Source organism: Lissotriton vulgaris, chromosome 4_1 (assembly GCF_964263255.1).
Source record: "Lissotriton vulgaris chromosome 4_1, aLisVul1.2, whole genome shotgun sequence".
In the NCBI taxonomy this organism is placed as follows: domain Eukaryota; kingdom Metazoa; phylum Chordata; class Amphibia; order Caudata; family Salamandridae; genus Lissotriton; species Lissotriton vulgaris.
The window spans coordinates 557134636-557159229 of NC_141691.1; the positions used below are offsets into that span (position 1 = coordinate 557134636).

At 46.3% G+C, this 24594-nt stretch overlaps 1 pseudogene; it reads left to right on the plus strand.

Moving 5' to 3' along the window:
* Positions 1-21365: 21365 nt before the first annotated feature.
* LOC147722251 (uncharacterized) overlaps positions 21366-24594 on the plus strand; it is a 74364-nt pseudogene continuing 71135 nt past the window's right edge.

Consider the following 24594-nt stretch of genomic DNA (forward strand, 5'->3'; position numbering starts at 1 on the left):
AACAGAGAAGTTAGGGGGCAAGCAAAAACCAATAGGGTTCCTACTCCAGTCATTGAGGCTGAAGTCACTCTGCCAGCCCAACGATTGAGAGCAGATTATACCCCATTAAAAATCCTTTCCTGGAACATGGCAGGTCTGGGTAATAAATTGGCCTGCCCTAAGTGGGATTCTTTTATAGACACGAATGATGTCTGCCTCTTCCAGGAAACCTGGGCTAAGGAAGACAAATTTCGAGCTGGATTTGCATCATTTTCAGTTCCAGGCAGGTGAGGGGGAAAGGGCAGACCGTCAGGAGGGCTAATAATCTGTGTGGGAACCCATTTGGGGTGCAGTGTGAGGGTCATGGATACTAGATCAGAGGATGTGCAATGTGTGGTCCTAGAGTGGCTGAATGGCTCTAGACTCGCTCTGGTCAATATCTACTCTAGACCTCTCCTCCTTTCTAAATAACATCCCAGAGGGGATCACAGTAGTGATAGGGGGTGATTTCAACTCTCGCTTTGAGCCACTTGTGGGCTTAACGGAAGGTGTAAGCCTGGAGGAGGATGAGCACTGGAAAATCCCGCTAGTGGTGGGTCAACCTCCAAGGACATGGGCGCCGTTGGCTGTGCAGATTATGGCCCTGACCTTGAATCATTCCATTAGGGCCTGCAATGGCCGGGTAAAATCAGATATCCCCTCAAAGTGCACTTACAATAAACCAGGGTAAGAATCACGCCTGGATTATGTTTTTATTGAGTGCTGTGCTTGGTACAAAAGGTGGTACCTAGGGGCAAAAGTGATCACAATGCGTTGATCCTAGACTTTGTATCCCCAGGTATCCCCATGGATTCCAGTAGCGAAGAGTACGGATCAGGCAACAGGGCTCTCCTTTCAAACAACAGGCGTAGGGTTAGATGGGACAAAATGGTTACCCATCCGGAGCCAGTGGCAGAGCTGTATGCTCAGATAATTCCGGTATTGGAAGGCGTTTGTGCCTTAAAGCTGCAATACCCCCCGCATGAAGTACATGTCAAGCCAGCAAATTTAACGGCGAAAACAGAACTCCTTGAGGCGGTGAAACAAAATAATAACAGGGCACTGATAAAGCAAAGAAAGGTAGTATATCGTCAGCTAATCCATCATGCCAAGGTTGAGTGGGGTAATGAGAACTGGGCAAACTCAACATCGGCTCTGTCAACAAGAGATGCCCGGAATCTCTGGCTGATTGTGATTACGGGACCGGCTGACCCTGTAGCAGCTGTAGCCCCCAACATCTCGGCGGATGTGTGGGAAGAACATTTTTATACTTTGTATCAGGGGGAAAATCTTTCGGAGGACCTGGCACAAGATCGACTAGTTCCTAGTTCTAATCCACACCTGTGAGAGCGGCGAGAGCAGAGCAGAGGCACAGCAGAGGCGAGACGCGGAGCGGTGTTGCCGGAGCTGCCGGGGGCTGTGGGGATTGCGAGAATCGGAGAGGCCGAGGTGAAGGCACCCGTGGCGGGTAGCAGCAAGCGGCAGGAAGCGGCCATCAAACATGCCGGCCCACTTGAGCAAACAATTTTGGATTTCGGGAGCCAGCCAAGGAGCTGCTGGGAAGCTGCAAGGGGGCTGTGAGAGCTGCGAGAGCTGGGCGGAGTCGCCGTAAGGAGCTTGTCAGTTGGAGCTTGCCTCACCGCCCGCTCGTGTGGCAGCAGGTACCCACATCTGCACCTAAACCCACACCCACACCCGCATTTACACCCACACTCGAGTGGAGGCCGGAGGACCCGAGGAGTAAAGGAGCAAGGAGCCCGGATTTCCATTCTAAGCCCCGAAGATTGAAGTCCGCCCTCCCTCCATGGTGTCAGTGGCATTGGAAGTGGCGAGGCTTTCGGAGAGACCTGGAGAGACAGCAGTTGGGCGACAGACAGCCGGATTACAGTATCAGCAGCGTGCATCATCTGCACAGTGGCAAAAGACGTGAGTAATCTTAGCCACAGGCAGCGAAGACGCGATAAATAACCTATAAATACGCATAGTATTCAAGAAAAGCGTGACATGGAGTAAAACAGGGGGGGTAGGGCAGCTAGAGGTGGTGAGAAGCCACGGGAAGCTACGGGAAGTCCCCACCTTTACCAGACGTTATATTGGAGTAATGGAGCAAAAAGGAGGCGCTGTTGAGCTAGTGCCCCGGTAGCATTATAGTTTTGAACTGCAATCCCCCCCTGAATGAGGAATACATACTCCAGGCGCCAGGACTTACCGAAACATCTGTAACATTTGAGAAATTGGCAGCACTGGTCAGCCAACCAGAAGGAACAAGATTGACTATACAAACCAGGACTATGCGGTCAGGCAAAATTCGACAAGCACCAATATATAAAAACAAGAAAAGAGGGGTCAAAAAAGACCAAACCAAGGGTCCAAATAAGAAAACAAAGGAGACTTTAAGCACGGAGCAAAAGAACTTGATCCCAGTCCCCACGCCAGAACCATTTAAGTTTGGGGAGAACACTTTAAGGCATAAATTTCAGTTCCTAAAAAAACCCATGGAGGTAATCTATGCGTCAACGGAAGAAGAAAAAAGTTTACAAAGCCCAATAAAACCAATAAACTTAATTACACCAAACAAAATGGAAGGAAAAACCCAGGCACAATGGGATTCGCTGAAAGAAAAACCACACCACTCACAACAACCACAACTGCAAAATGAAAATAGAAAAGAACAGGAGGGTAACACTGGATCATTGTCACAAGAAAAATTTGCAATTAAGAATTGGTTGTTAAAAACTATAGCACAGATTCATGCACCAATTGCCCAACTTATGTCCACACCAGACAAGGCGAATAAAGAAGTAAATGGGAAAAGTCTGACTTTAAAAAACGATCAAAATCAAATCGGATGTCAAGTAAAATGTCAGGGAAGCGTACAAAAGACAGTCTGGTCAAGATCTTTCTCAATTTCTGAGGAAGAGGAGCTCATGAAGGTGTTAGAAATAAACACACAAAATGATGAGGATAATTTGGGGGTAAATAGAAAATTGGAAAACATAGATATAGACTCACCGGAAAAAAGGAATGAGGGTGAAAAATGGGAAGTTATTTTAACCCCCATAAAATTTACTCAGAGCCCAACCCGATTGAATGGACACAAAAATGGAAAAAGTGGCCACTCCCAAGGAAATATAAAAAAACAATCGCCAATCACAATTTCCTCCACCAGTGGTTTTGATTCCATGACAGGGCGCACTGATGCAACCAAATTCCACACAGTCAGTTCCCTGGAGCGAACCGTTATTAAAAAGTTTACAACAAGCAATCGATGTTTTGAACTTTCAATCGAATAAACTAGATGTCCAGGTAGATTTAATGAATTTAATCGCAACACATATAGTGGGAATAAACACCAAACTGGATACAATTTCAGCCCACATTTTAAAAGGAAGAATCAATGAAATCGAATCAAAAAAGAAATTAATTGATCAACACCGTGTTTGCGGGAAGATAATAGACAAACTGGCTTCACTACCAGAAATACTGTTAGAAATCCTATGTGTTACTGGTACAACAAGGTCATCTGGTGGAATCCTCACCCAAGAAAATAAGGGTGAAGTCTTAAATATTGAAAAGCAAAACAAAACAAGTTCAATTATCGACTTGGAAACTGGTACAAACTTGGCGGAACAAAGTGAAATAAAAGAAAACGGACAAGGTGAAGGAAATACATTCATGTTAACAGATAAAATAGAAACACAAACTAAAAGACAGCAGAAACGAGCACGGAAAGCCAGAAAGAATATTATTAGAACCAAACATGAAAGTCAAACTTATGCCATATTTTCTCAAAAGAGGTAAAAAGTACAATTGACCAGATAGAAGAAATCGATCAAACAGAAACAAATAACCAAGAGGCATTCACATCAGAAAATACGGGATCGCTTAGAAACTTTAGCCACAAAATGACACCGTTAAACATTAAAACGCAAACCAAAATATGAAGACAACGCAGGATTAAAGAAATAAATAAAATAAAAAGCATATCGGAGGAACCAGTAAACAATCAGAAGGTATTAGACCACAAGCAGCAAATATCCCTCGAAAATGATCAAACACAAAAAACCCAAGATGTTTTAAAAACGCCAGATCATGCAAATCCAACTGCAGGTGGAAATGATGAAATACAACAAAACCAACCTAAAAAAGAAATCAGCTTCAAGACTGAAGCAGAGCAACGCATAAATATGAACACCAACTTAAAAATTAAAGTAGGAAAAAATAGAAGGACATGTAATGCACTGCCAGGAAATACACAAACGGACATGGGGAGACCCATCATGAATCTCAGAACAGTTGATCCAGAAACATGGCACTATAAGGAAGAGGGGATTACACCGAGGTCTAGCCCATTAAAAAAACTCTTTGTCGAATGCTTAAGACAAAACAACCCTTGGGATAAAGTAGAGGAAAAAAGTGAACCTAGGCAGACCAGAAAAATCAAATGTCTCCAATAGAGTCGGGTTGTAAATTATTATTCAAACCAGAATATCAGACAAAAAGAAAGACACGCTGAACCAGGGTAACATATTGCGGTTATTTGGAGAGATTCCAGAATTAAGGGAAATAACATTGTATGATCTCATAGCAGTAGAATTTGTTCAAATGAATAAAGATACAGACTGGGAAATAAGTAGTACAACGTGGGCATCAAAAGAGATAACCAACCTCATCTTCTCAACAAGACAAGTCTTTGCAACATGGGGTATAATATTGGCATACCCAATGCCCACAAAATACCCATATCCACTGTTGAACAATGTGGCACCCAAAGTCCCAAATGTAAAAGGAAAAACATCCTCTATTTTAATAGGAGCAAGAAGTAGGTCAATAAATTGACAAATTAGCAGGGAATCCAGGCTCAACAGTTCAAAAGGACAACTAAACTATCAGTCCGAGGAAGATCAGGATTGGTCTTGGATACCTCATGCACTGAACCCATACCGATCCTGATGGAAAAATCGGGACCGAAAAGAGTAAAGTGAGAAACATCCATGTACAATTGAAATGTGAAAGAAAAAGAAAAATCTGCTCCTGGAATGTCCATGGTTTCAAAGAAATAGAACAAGATCAAGAAACCATAACCTTCCTGTGTAAATATGATATAATCCTTCTGCAGGAAATATGGAATACCACCCCAAGACATATTGTCGGATATGAGGAACATCATGTAATGGCGGAAAAGATCTCTAAGTATGGACATTCAAGGGGGGGTTATCTACATATATAACAAATGAATTCAATTGGAAGACGGAGACAATGGATGCTGAAGTAAACTGGATATAAGTTACAAAATTAGAAAATAATTAGCCTATAAATGGAGTTGGGTGGAATTTGTTGGTTTTAAACGTATACATACACCCCGAGAAGCATACAAAAGTAAAAAAACTGTCAGAATTAGTAAACATAATAAAAACACTACAAACAACACATCAACATCACGAGATGCTCATCACAGGTGACTTCAATTGTAATCTGACAAGTACCAAGGGAAATAAAAGCAATATCCATATATCATGGAACAATTTAGAATCGCTGGGATTAGTGACACTAAATGGAAACATGAAGGGAGATCAACCTGCAAGTACCACCTTTTCGCGTGGAAATAAAACCTCCACAATAGATTATACACTAATCAGCAAAGAGCTCATAAAGCTAACTGATCAGTTTAGCATTGTATTACGACCGGAGAGCGACCATTTTCCTCAAGAAACCATACTAAATTTGATTATCCTTAAAAAAATTAGTACAGCATCACTGGTAACAATTCCGGAAGTATTCAACCTAAGGAAACTAAAATGGAAAGGAACCATAATTAATGAGATAATGGGAACAGTGTATATGTACGTAGAGAATACAGCGTTCCTGGAACACCATTTACTGGTAAAAGATTGGGAGAATTTACATACATTGGTGCTAGACAAATTTCCTGCAAAATCAGTAGAGACTCGTCCACCCGATTCCAACAAAGAGGCATGATATACCTACAAGCTAAGAGACAAAAAAGGGAATATCGATAAAGAATTGAGACAAAAGGCCGCATTAAACAGAATGGGAAAAATATTTGACAATAGTGAGATACAAAAAATGAGAAAAGAATATAAAGACGAATGCAGAAAAGCAAAAAGGGTACATACAGAAAAACTATGTGAAGACCTGCTATGGACAAGTAAACTACCAAATAGCAGTGAATTTTGGGGCATAATCAATAAATTATCAAAAGGAACACGAGTGCGGCAGAATATAGGAATTAGTGAAACAACATGGCTACAATACATCGATAGCCTGTATAATACTCACACGGACCAATTCCCAAGCAAAGAATCAAGAAAAGACACTCCATTGGGAAATGAATTAAGAAGCGCAGTAACCTTCACAAAAAAACAAACGAACAGGAAGAAGAAATAACGAGCTGGGACCTGGAAGACCAATTTCCAATAACAACAGTGAAACAAACGCTCTCTTTGATTAAAAAAACTGAAAGCCGGGGGCGCCGCAGGCCCAAATGGGCAACCAAATGCCCTATTTAAACAAGATCCTGAATTCTGGGCAAGTTATCTCACACCACTCTTTAACCAACTGTTTCGGGACAATAAGATGCCACGGTCCTGGAGCGGAAACCTTTTTCACCCAATTTACAAAAATTGGTGCAGAATGAAACCAGAGAACTATAGGCTAATAGCCCTTATTGATGTAGAGGCAAAACTTTTTGCATCCTGCATATTACGTCATCTACAGGAATGGACAAACATCAATAAAATAATCCCAAAGTACCAAACCGGCTTCAGGGAAGGCATGGGCTCTATCACAAACCTTTCAGCATTGGCAATGTTAATAGAAACCGCAGAAAAAAAGAGGGTAGGATTACTGGCATGCTATATCGATTTAAAATCAGCTTTTGATAGAGTACCACGAGACCGCCTGTGGAAAAAATTGGAATCATGGGGTCTCCCGCAGAATTTAATAGAAACTATAATAGCCTTATATACGGAAACATGGGCCAAAGGAAAGTTAGGGGACGGGAAAAGAATATCATCACAAATAAAAATAAGAAATGGGATAAAACAGGGCTGTGTGCTCTCTCCAAGCTTATTCAATCTGTATCTAGTGGATTTAAACACCTACCTGCAACACGTAAATGGTCATCCGCCAAAATTGGCAAATGAGCCAATACAATTTCTGCAATACGCAGACGATATTGTTGTAGTAAGTCAAACTCCTATAGGCCTGCAAAGAGTCATAAATAAATAAATTGATTATTTTGACATATTAGGTCTGGAACTCAATAAAACAAAAACCAAGGTAGTGAGATTAGCGGGCCCAAGACGAGGAAAATTTAAATGGTACGCAAAGGACATACAAATTGAGGAGACAACCACATATAAATATTTGGGTGTTCAATTGAGCAGAAACATGTCTCCGGTGCACCAAAAAAAGGACATCACAGCCAAAGCCCAATCGTTCACCTTTGCCTACAAACAGCTGCAAAAGAAATTACATTGCCCCTCATATGGACATCTCTTAAAAATAATGGCAGCTCAACTGCTACCAACCCTGTCATACGGGTTGGAAATCTGGCACTGGAAATAAACTAATATTTTAAACAAACTACAGATAAAAGTTTACAAATCAGTTTTTAATCTTTATAAAGGATCATCCCAAGCACAAATACGTTTAGAATTCAGCCTACAAAACCAAGATTACCAAAGGAAAGCAATTTTTACAAAACGGTGCTGGAAACTCAGAGCATCAGAAAAAGGATCATTAAATATCTTATGTTGGCTAGAAATCAAGATACAATATGAGCAAAAAGAACCAAACACTTGGGGCGATTACTTGCGAATTGCCCTGGAAACATTAAACATCGAGGAAGTTTGGAATAGCCAACTGGAACGAACATCATTTAATAAACTTTGTAACTTAAATGCAAAATTGTTATCCCTGGCAGAGGATAAAAGGATATTAGCCAAATGCCGCCATGCATGGATTGTAATTAATTCGTATAAAAGATTAAAACCCAATTTTATCTAGAAGCTCACCTCCAGTTATCATTAAAAATGAAATTCATGGCATATAGATTGGGCGACCACTGTTCAAAAGACCTGATTCCTTCCTGGAAAACCAAACAGCAAGCCAAGATATGCCGCCTATGCGGGTACCAAACGGAAAGCTTGCTCCATCTAATGTGCACGTGTGAGGCAGTAAAAGAGGAAAGAAGAAAACTGCTGAAACCAGTGCTAAATAACCTAAAAATTCATACATGCAGACAGGCGGTAACAACTTGGATGGGTGCCACCTCGAACATTCTAATATGCTGAGGTGTAGAATTTATGACATTAGTAGAGACTTTACTCTTAAAAAATGAATAGTCAAAAGTTGGGAGTGGAAAGATGATTTTTTACGAAATTGCAAAAACTTTAAAAAAATGTATTTTTAATTTTTTTAATCTAGATTGTCATTTTCTTTTTTCTGTGTATACTTTAGGGTTGTGATAAACCAAATAAAGTAAATTTTTGGAACTTAGTTCTAATCCAGAAATGACAGAGCCAGAATTTACAGAGGGAGAAGTGAGGGCTGCTATTTCTAAACTCCCACTTGGTAAAGCCCCCGGGCTGGATAAGGTGCCTGGCGATCTTTTTAAGCACAAACCCAGGGTCTGGGCCCTTTACCTAACGGTAATTTTTAATGCCATTCTGGGAGGCATGGTGGTCCCAAGCACTTGGCTGGGGGCAGAGATAGTCCCTATCTTTAAGAAGGGCTCTCCTCTGCTCCCAGACAACTATAGGCCGATCAGCCTCATAGATGTCTCGCAAAAGCTATTCTCGAGGCTGATCTTAGATCGCCTCCTAGATTGGATGGAGGAATTTGACATCTTAAGCCCATATCAAGCGGGGTTTAGAAGGAAAGTATCCACTACGGAGCAGATCTTTCGCTTAACCCTGCTTTACTGGAAAACTGTCAAGATCGAGGGCGGCTCACTTTATACCATCTTTGTGGACCTTCGTGCGGCTTTCGACTTAGTCCCACGTCGGAAATTGTGGAGTGTGCTTTCGGAGTTGGGCATTCCTTCCGCTCTCTTGAATATAATAATCCGACTGCACACTGACAATTTCGCACAGGTCAGGTGTGGGAAAAATGGTTCTTTGTCATCTAGATTCCCTGATGGCAGGGCGGTAAGACAGGGGTGCGTTTTGGCACCCACCCTGTTTTGCCTTTTTGTCAATGGGGTAATCTCCCACCTGAACGCGGTCCCCAATAGTGATGCCCCAAGACTTCCTGGGTTCGGTGTCTCTGCGATGATGTTCGGGGATGATACCTTATTGCTCTCTAAGACCCCCATGGGTATCCAGCGAGTCCTTGATGGTTTTGTGCTTTTTTGCAAGGACCGGGGGTTGGAAATAATACCATGAAAACTAAATACATGAATTTCAACCCCCCAACAACAACTCGTTCAAGCCCTGTGATAGGTGGAGTCCGGCTTGAAAGAGTCCAGACGTTTGAGTATCAGGGTCTCACATTAAAAGAAAATATGACATGGGGGCAACATCAAATAAAACGGCAACTTGAGCTGTCCCAAAAAGTGGGGGCCATCACTAATCTTTTAAATAAATCTGCCGTTCTGTATGACGAAACCAACTTATCTGCTTGTCTAGCGAACGCCCAAATTGGTTCGCTGTCCGCCACGTTTTTAATGATTAAAGACTCTTATAAATTCGAGCCTGTTTTTGACGATGTTAGTCCTGCTGCTTCCAGGAAGTTGTATTTTCAATGGAGACACGGTTCTCTGCCAATCGGAGACTTTACGAGTAAGTGGTGTCCATCGTCACCGAAAAACTGCCCTGGATGCACCTCGGAACTTGAAAATGAATTGCATGTCATGTTCTTTTGCCCTGTCTATCGAAAATCCAGAAGGAAGTGGATTATTCCACTGTGCAAAAATCTGGGGATCATGCACTATCTGCATGCATACAGAATAAGTAAAACGGATCTCTCTCCTCTAATTGTTTTTGCTGTAACAAAATTCTTAGCAGCTATGTGGATAATTAGAAGGAAATTTGTGAACTCTGTATGAAATATGATCCAGTAGAAATAACTGCATAGATCCTAGGGACCATGATCTCTGATTCTAGATGGGCAGGGCGTTTTTAGCTGACAATGTACTTATTTATGTCTTTTAGTATTTTTTAGGCTGTGATGAAATAGTTCCCTGGATATGTGATGACATTGATTCTATTTTTATAGTGTATTTGAATGTAAAATAGCAACTTTCTTTTCTAAACTGTTCAATCAACATTGTCGAAATAAAGTTGGAACAGATTTTATTGTTTTTTAAATATCTTTATGAAACGAAGGAAATGTATGTCTAGGTGTGCAAAAGGTTTTTAATAACTTTATGTTAGCTGAAATTGCATACATGTGGTTTTAATCGTCTTTAACATGCAAGATGACAAATTTAACTTTCATGTAAGCTGATGATATTGTATAAAATGTGGTTTATATGTTTTAAGACGTTGGTCAAAAACAAACATCCCTTCTGGGATACGTAATTAAATGCTGCTGCTCTGCGTTACAACACATTCTTAGGGCCTGAGTAGCCTGAATCCACTCACTGCCAGTACTCAATAGTGACCTTCAGCCTTTCCTTCTCTGAAAGGCACTCAATGCGGATGGTTTCAAGGTGCTGCTTTCTCACACTCAAACCAGACTTGAAAGTAAGAGGCACCTCCGATCGCATCGTGAGAAAAGGCCAGCTCAGGCAATGGAGTGACATCTATCACTGCTCCATCATAGCAACTTCTTGGTAAGTTGGTGTCCTTTCAGAAAGTAGCTGTCCCAACAACGAGAATTCAGCATATGGACGTGAGAAGGGAGAACTTCCACTGGATACTGCTGGGTCTACATGGTGTTGCAGACAACCAGGGACCGTACTCACTGAACGGGTGGTGGAGCAGGGTGGTCAGAAGAGGTTTGTTAAACTTTGATCATGTAAGGGCTTGAAGGGTTGGGGTTACACTAACTCCTAAAGAGAGGAGAGTCCAGCTTTCTGCTACAGAACGTCTTCCTCTGACTAGGGAAAGTATGACATATCCAACAGACACAGGGATCTGTGCCAGATTGGAGGAATCCTGAAAGTCTAGAGGAGACTAGAGTTGCTACTGTTGTCTTGAGGAGAAGTAGGGAGATCGTTATTTTTTAATAAACCGTTGGCATTGTGTCCTGGACGAGGCCCTTGAAGATGTGTGGACATATGGAGCATTTGTATAGCCAACATGAAACCGATGAATATTCATTTTTCCTACTGCTATCCAAAAATTGATATTTGCGGCACAAGAGTGTATTTTGGCTTTAACGTTTTTTTCTAAGAACTACTTTTTTTGCCTTGTTTTACTGTAAAAAAATGTATAACTGTCCACCAACACAACTGTTTTTTGAAAAGCACAAACAGACCATTGCTGTGTTTCAAATTTTTGGTATTATTTCCTAATCCCTGCATCACATTTGCTTCAATTGTATGCCATTTTATCCAGTGAATTGTTTTCCTATTAACTCCATCAGCTTGATAATTATTTGGGAATATTGCCCTTCTATAATGTTGTCTTGGGATATTTTTATGTCTCATGCACATTTCTCTGAGGAAGACCGGTCTGCTCGTACCAAACTCCCAAGGCTGAGCTCAAACTCCCATAGAAATTCGCTTTTCAACGCAGGTGTCAGCAGCAGTGCAACATTACGTTATAGATAATTGTAAATAGAGGTGTACACAATTGCTAAGTTTTTTTTACAACACTCACAAATGTCTATGAAAAAGGTTGAAACTTGAGAAGTTTGCAAAGGTTTTGCCTTTTTCACATAAGAGTCATACTTTTTCTTATACTAGTAATTGATGTACTTATTTACCACTAACAAGATCTTTCTGCAATAATATATACTTCCTCTAAAACAAATAGGTCCGCAATACAAGTGGCTCATAAATTCCGATGGGCTAAGTGACAGGGTTTAGGCGGCTTACTGGAATTGTAAGTTATGTGTGACTCTGTGGGAACATGGATTGATCAGGGCGGAAACAGCTATTCCTGCATTCTGTTCCCCAAAATGTCCTAATCCACGCTATTTCATCGACCCCAGAATTAATAGGACACCCGTATCAGTAATAACGCTATGGGGAAATAACAGGGGTTTTAACCAGCCCCTCATAATGAGGACTGAAGTGGTCTTCAGTAATAATGTCATTGTGCATCGAAAACATCTTCTAATTGTAAACCTACCAAAATAATTTCTGCACATATTTTCTTGGCGAAATCTAATTAGAGGAAATGTTTTCTTGCTACTTGATCAAAATAATCAAGCAGAGTACACAAAAAAACTTGCACAGTTGGAGGTAAACTAGGAAACTTTGCAAACTTCATGAAAAGTGAAAGTATATTTGAACTTTGGCAAGCATTCCAAATGAAAAAATAGAGTAGCACACCCAGCATAAATTTCGTCAGGCACAAATGAGGTCAGGCGTCATACGACAGTTTGATAGTTCGTTAGCAGCAATAACACAAAGTGTAATACGACAGTCTTACGTGTTTCGTTAACAGTTCCCCCGCTATGGATCAAATGATGACACAAAAAGTACTGCTTCCCAATCTGGCCCCAGTACTGCCCTGTCTTGGGTCAGCATGGGCCGGGATCCGAGCCGAAGCAATGGCTTGCGCTGCTGACTGAACCGGGAGGCCGAGAAGGTGTCCCTCCAGGCCCGCACCCCACCCCAGGTGTTGATCCATGTTACTTGGGGGGGCACATACACTCTCCTCCCCGGCATAACCGACTTGGGCCTTGATCGATAACTCCGTCATGAGCTGCGACAAACTCGGGCCGGCGGCTCAGTTCTTCTTCCGAGACTCTCCTCTTCTCTGGTGCTCACGACAATCGGGCGCTCTTCACCAATGCTCCACTTGTACCTCAACATGCACCTTGCGCATTTGAGCCTCTCTTTGTCTCCCGGAAGACACAATGTCCAGGCACTCTTCACCAATGCCCTGGCTGCACCACAACATTCACACTTCCGTGTAAGAGTCTCACCTCTTCTCCCGGTGCACACTATGTCCAGGCGCTCTTCCCTAACGCCCTGGCTGTACCACTACATGCACTTTTGCACGTCAGGGACTCACTTCTTCTTTTGGTGCCTACGAGGCCCCGGCGTTCTTCACCAACAGATGTGCTGCACCACGACATGCACCCAGTGCGTCTGAGACTCATTCCTCCGTTGGTGCACATGATGTCCAGTTGCTCCTCACCAACGCCCTGGCTGCACCATGACACGCACACTGCGCGTCTGAGTCATGCTTTTTCCTTTGGTGCACACGAGGCCTAGGCGATCTTCACCAACACCCGGGCCGCACCACAACATGCTCCCAGCGCATTTGAGTTTCACTTTAAGCTCCCGGGGCCCAGGATCACAGGGCACAACTTGCCACGGTCTCAGGCTAGACAGAGCACGTGCACCCACGGAGTATCTGAGAGTCTTCTCTAGAAACGTTTATGTTCCTGTGTTTCCAAAGCAAGGAGCCAGCTCACCTCAGGCCCCTGGGGTTACAAGACACAGCGCAAAGCACAATCTTCTTCAAGCATGGGGATCCAGCGCTTCCAAGCACTGTCCCAACAGCCTCTTCCTTAGTTAGAACAGCAAACTGCAGATCAGCCCCAGATCACAAAGCAAGGTCCAAGCCTTTTCAGTCTCAATCCATATCTGTTTCATTTCCCGTTCAGGGGATTCAGCTCTCATAGGTATATCCCTTAACGTCTTTGAAGTTTGTATGCGCTCAGGGGTCCCTGCCCCTCCTTAAATCAGTTCTGGGTGTCTCCCTCCCAGTGTCACCTCTCTCCCTTTGATATGTGGGGTCTGGATCCTTAATCACTCAGCAGGGGATGGGTCAATTGGTTTATAGCACCAGCCCAGGCCTTTTCACCTCCTGGGCTTCTCCTCCCCCTACTTTCCAGATGCAGGTCAGCCTGATGCCATCTCAACCCCTCCCTGGGTCAAGACCTCTCCCCGATCCTCTCACCTTTCAGTTCCAGACAAGCAATCCATTTCAGAGACACACAGAAATGCACAGAGCATAGAACTCAGCCAGTTTCTAAACAAGTGCTTTATAAACACACAGTGACACAACTATCTTCACAGAAAGATGCATTATGACTCTGTGGGTTCATACATACCAGACTTTCCCTCTCCATTATATACTAACATGGAACTAGGCTAACAAGCACAACCCCCAGCCTCCTCCATTCTTTCCTATGGGCAGAATGGCCTTTCAGCAGTGAAAAACGAAATGGAGAGTTTTTCACTGTCAGAACATAACACATACCTCAGTTTATGTTCGGGCTTTTATCTACACTGAACCCTGCCCAGAGGTTACCTCAGCTTTAGTGACTAATCCATGGAAATGCAAGACTATATTCCACTGCTACCATGCCACCCTTTGTAGAAGCTTTCACATATGTTGGAAAGTTCCTGAGAGTCCATCAGTCCATGGGCACCCAATGCAATTTGCAATTAATAGCTGATCTCTCATTAATGATTTGCTCAGTTACAGGTGGGGCCTGATAATCCACATCAGTGTTTCATTAATATGACCTATTATAGGAGCTGTCGCGTAGACAGAAACTTCCCTGACTCACATATCAGAGCTTGAAAACACCAGAGATCATTTACCACTCTCTACGAAAGTTGGCACTACCATATTAACCCTTCCCAAACTAGAACCATATGGACCCTTTTCATATTGGATGGGTATTACCGCCAACAATTAGCTGCGTTGCTCTTAGGGCATTCTTCACAATCTGTTACTTTAAAAAAAGATAAGATTGAAAGAGAAGTCAAAGTGTCTTTATAGTATGTATTGATTTCCAATTATCTTTTGGTTTAACCCATCCATATCAACACTACAGTTTGTTATGAGGTTTTCTTGATTGGTTTCTTTTTTTTGTGTGTAGAAACACACAAGATATGGGCACAATTGATTAACATTCATTTGAGACACCAAGGAACTTGTAAGAACAAATAGGTGAAAGGGCCCCAAGATTTTTGGGATCACAGCTACTGGTGCTGACTTTTAGCACCCTATCATTCTGCATCCTTTTACTGGCATAGTTTCTGTAGACAACTAAATAGATAACTAGGAGAGAGGGAGAGGGAGAGAGAGAGAGGGAGAGGGAGAGGGAGAGAGAGAGAGAGAGAGAGAGAGAGAGAGAGAGAGAGAGAAAGAGAGAGAGAGAGAGAGAGAGAGAGAGAGAGAGAGAGAGAGAGAGAGAGAGAGAAAGAATGAGAGAATTATTAGGATTGACATTCTGCCCCTCCGGTTACTTTTAGGGATCAAGATGGGCAGTACTTTCGGCTTCTCTCTGATAGCGCAGACTCTGAATGAGGGAGACAGCTTTTATGCATCTCGCGAGTCAGGGTAGGGAGAATCAAAGATGGCCACTGTGGCGTCAGTGAGTTAAGAGCGCAGGGCCTCACTTGTCAGATGTATTAACATCTTTACAGATTTTTAATGGAACAGAAGCTCTCCTTCCTGTCTGCCATGTGGGGGGGCCACCCCCAGTACAGAGGAGAGAGCTTGATGACTGGCAGTGTCAGCACAAGCTCACTTGCTTACGCCAAGGGTGTAGTCACTCAGCTTTGTAAGGTAGGAAGAGTCCAGTGTGTTTCCTCACCTCTCGGAACACTGCCAGGTGTCTTGGGCCATTTTCTGCAACATTTGTATGTTGTTTAGATACTCAATTGAAAGGTAAGAGCCACTCCCATAGAAGGGAAAATACCTGGCTTGATCCTTTGCTGTTTGGAGTGAGGCCACCTGCTTACAACTCTAATTCCCTGCAGAGTGGTTAACTGTCTCCAGAATGGCCATCAAGGAGGGCACAGGCCAGGGTACCACAGCAAACCTTTCTCATACTAACATTGCTGGGGGGTAAGAGAACTGTTGCTGGGAAAATGACTACCTGCAGTAAGTCTGCGAAGGTGGAGAGTATGAAAACCTTCAGCCAATCTGCTGGTCTGGCCCTATTTGCTTCCCAGTTGGAGCTGCCCAAGCTGGACGATGGTGGTAAGGCACAGAGCACAAACGAATGATCCTGACAGGTCCTTAGAATACCCCGATTTTCCCAGGTACAAGCAACATGCACCAGTCCTCTGTCAGGAAACTATGGTTCAGTATATATGCCCTAATAGCGCCACACAAGCAAAAGGCCTGGGAGTGGCTAAATCTTTGATAAATCAATATTAAGTATCAGTGCTGGTGGAATTGAGGTCCTAGCTATTGGAACTGCCCACAGGCCTGCACTTGGAACAACCTCTGCAACTGCGCTCAAAAGACTGTACATTGCAAGATGGATTTAAATTACAAGGCTCCTACTGCCCCTCATGAGTGTAGGGAGAGTTTAACTGGTGTCAATAGGCTAGAACTGATTGCAGAAACCGAAGCGGGGGTGAGCCTTGCCTGATAAGTGGGCTGGTGACTCAGTGCACTTTGGAGAATTTGGAGAACATGTATGGGTTAACTTTTCTGCAGGGGGATGATATTTGTTATGGCGTTGGTCAGCGGGATATTGAGACTGGTGCAATTCATTAGGCAGGTTGCAGTTCACAGGAAACTGCTTAGAACTTTTATTCACTCTCAGAATTGTTCAGCTTGTCTAATTCAAGTTATCTGGAGCCTGACTTGGCGTTATCTGGAGCCTGGCTTGGGCGATAAAGTGAATTACTTGGAATCACAACAGAGTGGTACAAGTGGAACAGTTGTAAACAGCGTCATTGGTACTAATCCAACTTAGTTATGAGCGGGTCTCTACCAGCAATGGAGCTGGAAGTTTTGGTTACTAAATTTGTGCTCAGAGAGGATTGTATCCTATCTTTTCCAAGAAGGAAGAAGAGCTGCTATGAGACCCAGGTGGTCTGGAACATACACCAATGTAACCTACTTCCACTCACTGCTCGCAGGTAAACTCAAAACTGGAATATCCTCATTGGGTGACTCTCTGGGATGGTGCAGAGTAAGAACATGGACGTAAAAATATTGAATTGCACAAATATCAAGGTAAAAATATTTACGGGTCAGAAATATTGTCAGACAAACTATCGTGGTCAAGAATATCGATTTTAGGTAAGTAATTTCGATGTAAAAAATATCGAAGTATTTAATATAGTTTGTAAAAATATAGGGGGTCATTTCAAATTTTATTTAACATTTGCGTTTTTAGTTCCATAGCGGGTTGTGGGTTTATAGGGGAATAGGGTGGGAAGTAATTTAATTATATAACATGTATTGACTCATTTTAATTATTAATATTAGTTTAATTGTGATGTTATAGTGTTAAATGTGTAAATTAATGTATTAATAATTGTTTACTATTTAGTTGTGAATTAATATAAAATTAGTTAATTAGTAATTAATTATGGTAATTTTGTAATCCATTTTAGATGTGTGCTGTGGTGTTTATAAGTGTAAATGGAGTGAAGGGCGGATTAATTATTAATTATTTGTTAATTAATTTTAATCAATTAATTAGTAAATAATTATGGCGGAACGAGGGACCAAATCATCTCCTGTCCAGCACATCTTGCAGGTATTCCCAATTCACTGTGTCAAAGGCCTTTTCAAAGTCCATGAAAAGGAGGGCCAGGTATGGGGTTAGCCGCTCCCGGTGGGCCAGGGCCAGGTGGAGGCGACGAATGCAGTGCCGGGTACCTCTAGCCGGCATGAACCCGCATTGGTCGGGGTGGACCAGGTCTTGCAGGGGGGGGTCGGAGTCTCTGAGCCAAGATGGTGGCGAAGAGCTTAATCTCCATGTTGATCAACGAGATCGGACGGTAAGCCGCACAACTCAGGGACGGCGGCTGTGTCTTCTGGATTACCACCTGACTCAGGTGGGAACATGCCCGTCTCCGCCACTTGGCGGAAGAGATCCAGCAGATGGGGGCCCAGAATATATCGGAATACCGCATAATATTCCTGCGGGTACCCGTTGTGCCCGGGCGTTTTACCAGGTTGTAGGAGAGAGATGGCATCCTGGACCTTCTCGAGGGTGAAGGGGCGGTCCAGAGTGTCCGCAGATTCCTGAGAGGGTTGAAGGCAGCCGGGTACCAGTTTCGTCCATCAGAGCAGCCGGGGGTTGCTCACAGTAAAGGTGCTCGTAGAAGGGAGCAAAAGTTTGTGCTATGGCCACGTGGGGGGTCCCATCATTCGAGCGGACCTCAGGAATAATACGGTTGACTTTGGGTTAGGAAACAAGGCTGGGGAGGAGCTTTCCGTTCTTATCCCACCATCCATAGACGCGGGCTACCGAGGAGCACCAAAGCGTTTTAGCTGACTCCAGTGAGATTCAGCGGATCCCCTCATGGACCTCTGCCAGTTGCCGGGAAGATTTTTCCCAACCGTCAGAGAGTTGGGCAGTCTCCAGCTGTAATGCTTGGGATTCCAGCTGTACGAGCTGGGACCTCTGTTCTGCATGCTTCGCATGGACTAATCCTCTGGCCACTCCTCGGATAATGGCCTTGCCCGGCTCCCACAGCGTTCCTGGTGAGGTAACTGGTCCCGCATTGGTGGAAAAATAGTAATTGAGTTCCTGGCCGAGTGACTCCACTAGCTCCGAGTCCTGCAAGAACCAGGCGTTCAGCTGCCAAACCGCTCATGGACCCTTCGGAGGAGCCCCCAGCCAGAGGGAGATGGGAGAATGATCCAAAAACCCTCTGGGCAGAATCGTGGCGTCCAAGACCAGCTGACAGTCGGCTGCCGGCAGCAGGAGAAGGTCAATGTGGTAGTGAGCATGGTGGGACGCCGACGTATGGGTGTACTGATCTTTGCGGGGTGCCAAACCCGCCATGCGTCACAGAGATCCAGGGCCGGGGACCAGCTTGACACGGATTTAGAGGAGGTGAGATAGGCCTCAGACGGGGTCCCCTTCGTATCACGCTTGGGCTGCAGAACAGCATTAAAATCCCCCCCAACCACCGTGAGACCCCGCGGAAGGGAAGAAATCACTTGTGTGAGGTGACGGAGCGTTGGAGGCAGAAGGGCAGGGGGAACATGGAGGCTCAAAAGGTTTAGGAGGCGTCCCTCCATAGTACACGAGGCTACCACATATCGGCCCTGCACATCTGTCTCGGCAGCAGCCAGGGTAAAGGGAAGGCCTTTCCTAAGTAAGATAGCCACCCCTCGGGATACCCTTGTGAAACCGGAGTGCCAGACCCTTTCAAATCCGTATCGGGCTAGGAAGTTACATTGTGTACCCAGGAGGTGTGTCTCTTGAAGGAAGAGGATGTCCGGTGTGTGGCGATGGGCAGCGCGAAGGACAGCTGTGCATTTGATGCGGTCCAGGAGGCCATTGACATTCCAGGAAAGGATGTGGATGGGCCTAGTGAGAGTGTATGTCATCGGAGGGGATGGGATGGGGAGGAACGGATAACCACAGGGGACCACTGCCCGCTAGAGGATGATATCCACCCAAATGCAGGCTCGGAGAGGGGGCACCGGAAATGATGATCTGTGCGTCACTAGCAAAGGTCCAAAGAGAGGAGGGGGAACCACTGCCAGCAGCCATTTCCGATGGTGGGCCTTAGGCGGCCAAAAATAACAAAGTGGTGAAGGCAATGAGCTGTGTGTCAGCTCTGGACCTGCCCATGAGAAAAGGCTACTTTGGGGAACAGCAGCCCGTAGGCGGCTAAAAATAACAAACTTGCGGGAGACAACGCCCCCCCCCCTCCAACCCACATCTCCCCAACTCCCCCCACCCTACACTTCTGAATGGAAGCATCTTTCGCCCTGTAAAGCCCCAACTTCCAACTGCCCCACTGAGAGGCGATGCACTAATCTAAAACGGTTAGCAAGAAAAACAAACAAGCAGGATCGTGGCTAAAGTGGATCCCCCTTCATGTATACGGATGAATGCCAAAAGCTGAATAAAACAAAATGCAGAACTCTATGAGCCACAGGTGAACACAATGAATTAGGCTCGGCACTGCATTGGAAGGATGGGCCTTCAGTTGGGCCACTCAGTGGAGCTAGGTAGGACCCCGCTCCCAGGGGCAAGAGCAAAATTGCTGTGGAAAGTCGTGACATGTGGAACGCTACTTGTCCAGTGTACAGCGTCGGCTACACGCCCTCCTCTCCACCAGAGCCAGGGGACTCCCAGACAGGTCTGAGTCCAATAATGCCTTTCACACAGAGATATCCGGCCCGGGGATACTTCCCATATCCAGCTAGGAGGAAGCCAGGGTGGATGAAGAGGCGTCCTGATTCGTGGGCTGAGTGTGGGACCATCGGTGTTGCGCCCCCGGTGAGTGGGAACCCCCTCCTCTGCGGTTGCCCCGTCTTCGAGAGCTGGTTTGGCACCTCTGAGCCATGGGTGGTTCGTGAGTCGGCTGTACTAACGGTCTCTGTGCAGGGGAGGGTACCACTCCAGGCAGGAGGGGATGTTCCTCCGTGAGCCAGGTCCAAGCCGCCTGGGGGGTGTCAAAGAAGTATGTCTTATCTTGGAAGAAGACCTTGAGACGTGCCGGTAAGAGGAGGCCATAGCGAAGTCCCATAGCCCTGAGTTTTTGCTTGACCTCGTCGAAGGATCGGCTCTAAATCTGAACCTCTCTGGAATAATCCGGGAATACCATTATTTTGGAGTTCTGGAATAGCAGTGGACCCCATTCCCTAGCCATTCCCAGAATTGTGTCCCTGTCCCGGAAGTTGAAGATTCGAAGGATTATGGGACGAGCCGGGGCCCCAGTTGGGGGTTTAGGAGCAAGAGAGCGTGGTGAACCCGCTCCACCGCGAACCAGGGGGAGAGTTTCTCTTTGGGCATCCAGGAGCAAATCCAGGACTCAATGAAGGTGTTGGTGAGGCCTTTCTTCACCCCCTCCAAGAATCCCAGGAGGCGCAGGTTGTTTCTTCGGGCCCTGTTTTCAGCATCCTCAGCCCTGTGTGTAACTCCGAAGTCTGCGTCTGGAGGCGGGCCACCTGGGACTTGAGGGCACTCACGTCATCCTCAACCGTGGAGATGCGGGATTCCGCTTCGGCAACATGTGCCATGGCATTCCGGAGGTCCTGCCGAATCAGGGCCACGTCCGTCCTCACCTCCCCGATCCTACTCTCCACCGAGGCCTGGAACATGCTGATTGCCTGCAGGATAGTGGAGAGATCTCCCTCGGTGGCCCCACGGGCAGGCGGAGGCACAGTCTCGGGATCCCGGCCGGACATGGTGAATTGGTCCATCTTGTTTTGGGTCGTGGGATGGGGGTCTGAGTGTTCTGATTTTTGCCCATGGCCCCGAAGAGGAAGAGAGGGGAGGGACCAACGTATGTGCCACCTGAAACGATGGCCGATGCGCGGAGCGCAGTTCCTCGCCTGCTGACAGTGGAGAGATGCAGACCCTCACAGCTGCCACCCGGGACAGGTCGAGGAGTACAGGTACAGTACAGGTAGCGAGGGGGCCGTGCTGTGTCAAGAGCTCTGCGACTCACCTCCAAAAACAGCAAGACAGTTACAGGCCGGCCACCCTGTTCCACTCAGTGAAGGCAGGACTGCTGCACACCCCCAATCCGGTGTGTCTTGAGATACACAACTGCAGGTAAGATGGCAGCCAGCAAGGGTGTCACGCAAGTGTGGGGTAGGGCGTGCAGGTCTCACCCCAGTCTGTGCAGGGCCTCCAGTCTCAGGAAGCAGGGCAGCAGAAGCGTGGGACCAGCCAGGCCACCGGTCAAACCGCAGTGCCAGGTCAACCACCACCCCCAAGCAGAGGGACAGGAGTCACAGCAGCATGGGGGAGGTCAAGCCCCCTGTCACCACGGACTTCCTCCCGACCGCAGCAGCAGTTCCTCAGCGGCAACCAGGGGGAGGGGGAGACGCAGCGGCTCAGCCCACCACCCGGAATGGTGGCCGATCCCCCCTCACACCGCAGCTAGCATGAATGAACAGGGAGTCTCACCGGCATGTCGTCAGAGGTCCGGCCCATAGGATGGGCATGGAGGAACACCTGCGGTCGGGCAGAGGCCAGGACAGCTCCACGCCCACTCCCGGGGGAACTCAGAATGGCCAAAGTCCACCTGGCTCACACACCCAATGAAGCCAGCAGCTCCTCGTGCTCCCACACCGCGTTCTCAAGATGGCGGAGGGCGTGAACGTCCAAACATCCAAGAAGAGAATGCAGCCTCCATATGTAGCTCTTCGCCGGTCAGGATGGAGGAGTAGACGACTGTCAGTCTCCCGCATCTCGGCCCCTTGGCCCCCGGGGACAGCCCGCTTCTCAGGGCACCACAGCTCGGGCAGCACACATGGGAGGATGCACAAGGTTGAATCCCCTCTCTCAGCTCACCCCGCAGGGAGGGCGGGTATCAGTGCAGCCGGTGACACCGGTGAAACTCCTGCGGTGCAGGCAGCCTGCCGGATCAGGTAGACTCGGCCATCCCTCACCGCCTCCCGGGCAGAAGCGACACCGTTGGGGACCGTGTATGTGCCTCGGACAGTCCCGGGAGCTGGTCTGGCACCCTCGCAAGAACTCCACTGCCCCGGGGGGACCAGCGCACCTCTCCTCGTCACAGGGCGCCTCCACCACCCGCAGGAATCGCCTCTGCCGCCCTTCGGACCCGCCGATCCGGGGGGACCTCCACAACAGTCCCGGACTCCGGGACGAGTCCGCCGGTCCCCAGATTAGCCTTCCGCCACCAGGTGAGTCATCAGCAGCTTATCAGGGAGGGCGCTGGGCCACCCCGGCGGGGATTGCAGGGCTCAGGACAGGAAAGCAGGGGCCCACCATTTTGAGCAAGCGAGGCCTCAGAGGGAGAGAGGCTCAGGGGAGGCAGCAGATGCACCGAACAGTCCTCAGGGGGAATCGAAGCGCAGCAGGGTAGATGAGGAGTCCCCTTAAGTAGAAGCAGGAACCTGATGGCAGCTTTGAGAGGCAGATTCAAGGCGGATAATGGAGGGGGTCCAGAGCACTCTTAGAGTGCGACCGCCATCTTGACGCCTCAAGCCATGCCTCCCCACCATCAATGATTTTACCATCAATATTCTATCAGTGAACCCTATGGGATACTCTGAGCCTAGCTCCTTGGAGAGGTTCAGAGCTAATACCAAAGAAAAGGCTGAATGTATTGCCACAACTTCTACTCCAACCCCCCACACTAACTGCTTTTTACACACTTCTCCAGATCAATAGGGAGAAGTATAGAAAGGATACTCTATCCCTGAAAAAGGTACACTTGAAGATGCAGGTGGTGTTGAGAAAGATTTCTTGGTAAAAAGGGGCTAATTCCGCCCGCCATCATTGCGGTGACACCACTGCAATCACAATGAACCCGCCAGTATAGTGGGTGCATCCAGGGTATTTAACTTTGCCGAGGGTGCTCCTGGCTGCAGCACCATGCGCAATGTCAAAATGTAATGCTGATCATTTCCCTGCACTACGTGGCAGGCACCATGTTGTGCCTACCACGCTGTGCAGGGAAATGCAGGGGGTACCATGGGTACCCACCAGTGCAGCAACTCTTCCCCCGAAGAAAAGGGGGGCCCGCAACGAGCCCCCAAACCCAATCCCCGCCATCCTTTCCATGGCGGTTTCACTGCCAGGGAAAGGCTGGCTGACCACTCCGCCAGGTAATCCTAACAATTCCCTGTGGTGGAAGCTTTGCAGGCAGTCTTTGCACCCGCCACAATTGCGGAACGATTCACCCAGTTATCGTAATGTGGTGGAGGGAAATTAGCAATCAGAGGGCCTACCACCGCACAGCTGGAGGTGGCGGCCCTTCTGCAATCCTAATGATCCCCATAGACATTCTCCATACTCGTCTGGGAGAGTTAGAGGCATGCCAAAGGGATATCCAGAAGATGGCCAGAGAAAATAAAACTGATTATCAAAAGCATGAAACCCACCTGGAAGGACTTTCTTCTAAATTGGAAAGATCTAGAAAATAGAGCTCAGAGGAAAAATCTTCAGGTTCTGGGCATACCTACGTGAATTGAGAAAAATTATCCAAGACGCTAACACATCCGTCTCTTTAGAGGAGCCTTTCCTGCATTAAGTGATTGGGATATTGACACCATGATCCAGAGGGCGCACCATTTTCCATTTCGGCAGTCGAGGAAGGATGAGATTGCTCTTTACCCATGTGTGATTTTAATTTATGTGAGGAATTTTAACTTGCAGCAATTACGTTTCCAGGTGGCCCATCCTGGTCTCTGGCCAGAGCCTGTGGTGTGGAGTTCTTCCTCCAGTCTGACTTTAGTCATATTATAGTTACACTTAGGAGGTCTACTGTGTTTTGTGTAATTAGTTTAGTTGTATACTCAGAACTGCCCTGAGGGGGTCTCAGGTATTCTATATATATGATGGGTGAGGTTTTGGATCAGAAATTGGACGTTGAATTTGAGGTAATATTGATTATGTGGGGAATGAGTCTAGGGTGAGATTGAGGGAGCACTCCTGCTCTCTGCTGGACCAAGCCGGACTGAGTAACCACTTCTCCCTGATTGCTCTCTTCACCACCCTTAAAGCCTGCCAGCCTGATTGTGTATTGGAACACCCTAAACTGCCTTGATCTTCGGCAAC